A 3900-nucleotide genomic window follows, 5' to 3' on the forward strand; every position below is an offset into this window, starting at 1 on the left:
TTCCACCAAAGCCACCATAAATGAATATATTGCAAATCAAGAAGAGTTCAAACAAACACAAACTTGTAGGTCTTATGACAAGCCTACTTTATTGAAAGAAAAGTACGAAAACATTAAACGAAATGGTAGCTACACACAGACTAGCTGTGTTATTTTAATCTTAAAGTAGCTTGGTGGTGGTTCGACAGTGGTCCAGTGGGGTGGATCAGGAGATGCAACAACCGCAGATGGAGGTTCCTGTGAGAGGGATACATAAGTTACCAACAACAATTAAGGGGAAGGCTGCCTGGCATTGAGCAGCACAGTTGGCACAGGCAGTACCCAATATTTGCAAAGTCCCGGTGGGACATGTTTGTGCCTCCACCATTACACCCATGTCTACAACAAAGTCCATCACAAAATTAACACAAATTAGTTCAAAATCAAAATCCAACAAAATAAGGCCCATTCTCAATCTCTTAATTTCTTTTTATCTTTGAGTTTATATATGTAGGTTGATTCACTTCAATTATAACTAAAACTACAAAGAATCATATCCCATAACAAATACTAATTATCTTCTGACTTGAAATAGGTGGAAGCTATACCAAGAGAATATGAATAATGTTTTCAAAAATAATATGTATGTGCGAGTGAGTAATTTTCTTTTGCAGAAACAGCATTTCTTTTTGTAAATAGTAACATTCAAATTTTAGATATCTACCGTAGAGAATTACACATGTTACCATCCATCTAAAGTGAACTTCACAACATTTTTACTAAATAAAAACTAAATAACAAATAACTTAATAATAACTTTTAGAGAAACTAAAAGACATGAATAAGAGAAAATACTGCTTACGTGATGCAGAAACGACAATCAAAAGAACCAAAAAGCATAGAGATGAAGCTTTAGCCATAATCTTAAATTTCAAATAGATTTACTACAAATTAAAGTAGGTTCTTTTTCTGATTTGTGAAAAAACGGAGTGAATCGAGCATGTATTTATAGTGTAAAAGGTTCTTAAGATAATACAAATAATTGATATTTTATTAAATCCTTAAACGTGGCTACGTGTAGTTACCAATTTCAATGAAGTCTTTTTCTTTTAAATTCGATGAAATCGTTAAATGATTTGGTACTCTATATATTAATCTATTTATTAATTAGTATATGCCAGCTTCTTTAAAATTATAATGAATTAAAACTTCAAACGTGCTAAGGTGCATTTCTGTGGCTGAAAGATCAATTATTATTTATACCAACCTCACTTTGCCAATATCAATAACCACTGGATTAACACATGGTCCATTATTGGGGTTTTCTTTCGATGAAATAAATTAAACCATTAACAACCCACATTTACGCTGACAATTTTGCTATCATACAATGAAGTGTTTCGTAACTAGTAGTCCATAACTGTATTGGATTGATCATTGTTATTTCGACATTTGTATTTAACACAATATTTTTGTGCCAATTCACTATCTATAGGAAACTAGAAATTAACCGTTGCCACAGGTTCTATCTTTTTATCTGACATTGACTTGGAACCGTCCATGATATACGCCGACGCTTTTTTATAAAAGTGTCGGCAAATGTCATCTTCTACCGACGGTGCAAACTAAAACTGTGGGCTCTAACACTAATGTTGGCGGTTTTCAGAATTGTCGTTGGCAATAACTTATGTTTTTGTTGTGTAATTTAAATTCAGGTTATCCTAAGATGATTAATTTGAGGATAAATATTTCTAAAATCCAAATGAAATGAATATTCATGGATTTTAACCGGAATGAATTTGATTGGTTGATGTAGGCTTTAACACAAATGCTGACAGTTTTCAGAGTTGCTGTTGGCAATAACTTATGTTTTTGTTGTATTATTTAAATTCAACTTATCCTGAGATGATTAGTTTGAGGAAAAATAGTTGTAAAATCCAAATGAAATGAACATACATGGTGAGACGTATCCATGTATAGGGCCAAGAGTGGCCATGGCCCCTCCTGACCCTTAATCTTCCTCACCTGTTACCATATTAAAAGAATAAAACTTTCCTCTTTAGTGTGTATTGGCCCCTCCATAACCCAATCAAACTCAACCTTAATGAAGCCCAAACTCCTACCCACTTAAGTACCCGACCTAATTTTCTATTTACCCTAGCTACCCAATAAAGTCACCTCAACTTCCATAACCTACATTACCCTAATTCCAAATTTTATATTTATAGAGATTTACTATTTCCTAATTTAAGTCAAATATCTATTTCAACCATTATCTTTTATTTGTATCAAGTTTTTAATTTATTTTGATTTCTTTTGTTAATTACATATCGATTCTAATTGTAAAGAGAAATCAGTTCGACTCATCTAAAGTCTGAACTATCGTTAACCAAAATCTGTTGTCTCTCCAATTGTACGATTCAAAAGGCTACGTGGGCAATCGAATTACTTATGATGATCCAAATGTGGCATCGGAAAAAGTTTGCTCAGAAGTTTAGCCCGAAATCCACCTCGATGATTTTAGAGATTTGAAGGAGTGGCGGGTTCCATTTTGATACGTTAAAGAGAAAAAACTATCAGACACGGTAGTCTCATGTCATTTTTATTTGTGTTTAATCTTTACGACTTAACGATATTTTTAGATGATAATTTTGAATGAAACTGTTGTTTAGTTTTTTCAAAATAGTTTATGGCCAGAATAGTTCGGCCCCCCTTAACAAAAATTCTGGTTCCGTCCCCGCATACATGGATTTAACCGGAATGAATTTGATTTATTGATGTTAGCTTTAATACAAATGTTGACGGTTTTCAGAATTGCGCCGACAATAACTTATGTTTTTGTTGTATTATTTAAATTTAGTTTATCCTAAGATGATTAATTCGAGGATAAATATTTGTAAAATCCAAATGAACTGAATATTCATGGATTTAACCGGAATGATTTTGATTTATTGATGTAGGCTTTAATACAAATGCTGACGGTTTTCAGAATTGTCGTTGGCAATAACTTATGTGGATAATGTAGATTAAACTACTGAGAAATATTCTATTCACGAGTCACACCTGTTTGTTATTTGTAAGAGGCTCGTGTCGCGAATACAAATTAGTTAACACTGCGAGAACAGTCCAATATTAACATAGGAGTCCCTCGTGATGACAAACTAAATAACATCTCATTCATTAGTGGAGGTGATCGCCTACATACTTAACAGATATCTGAGTATAAACATGTACGGTTTTAGGTCACCGAGTAAAAAATATGTGAAGTTCAGCATACGTTTCATGAAACGGAGCGTTCAGATACAGTCCTACATAAATTAGAGAAAACTTTTTATGGACCTCAACAAAATAATTTCTAGAACTCTCTGTTTACTGCTAATTCTGAAAGAGACAAATTCCATAAATCATGGCCTCCTGTAAGGATTGATTTGCAATTAGGCGTCCACTTCATTTTCAATAAAAAAAAAAAATACCAAGTTGCCTTTTTATTTTAACTAATCCAAAATAGTCAATTTAATCCTTTTTTTTTGTCGATAAATTATATACATTTACATATAAATATAATTTCATTGACTAGTTGATAAGAACACTAAATTTGGAAATACTTACAAAGAAATGAAAACGCGTTTGGCATTTTCACTAAAATATTAGCATGCATGGAAACCTTTAAAGCAAAATAGTGTAGTACCTTTAAAGCAAAATAGTGTAGTATGGATCAGTTCAAATGTTTAAGCATATTATAAAATGTATAAAATATCGATATATCAAATGTACAAGACTCTCATAAAAGTGACTTTTTCTTTTTTTACTTTGATCCAACTCATGGCCGGCCCTGGGTCCAAAGCAGGCAAAGCCTTGCTTTGGGCCCCAACATTTTAGGGGCCCCAGAATTCTGTTTTCTAAAAGAAAAAATTAGAACAA

General features: G+C 32.6%; 1 long non-coding RNA gene across 1 annotated transcript; it reads right to left on the reverse strand.

Annotated features, from left to right (window-relative positions):
* On the reverse strand, window positions 1-959 carry LOC147569489 (uncharacterized). The gene is made up of 2 exons (XR_015238739.1): window positions 842-959; window positions 1-378 (listed from the first exon to the last, which is right to left on the reverse strand). It is a non-coding gene; the product is annotated as an uncharacterized LOC147569489 (long non-coding RNA).
* Window positions 960-3900: the final 2941 nt, after the last annotated feature.

Source organism: Eschscholzia californica, unplaced genomic scaffold (genome assembly GCF_041429995.1).
Source record: "Eschscholzia californica isolate CP2 unplaced genomic scaffold, dmEscCali1.0.p SCAF_1, whole genome shotgun sequence".
NCBI lineage: Eukaryota > Viridiplantae > Streptophyta > Magnoliopsida > Ranunculales > Papaveraceae > Eschscholzia > Eschscholzia californica.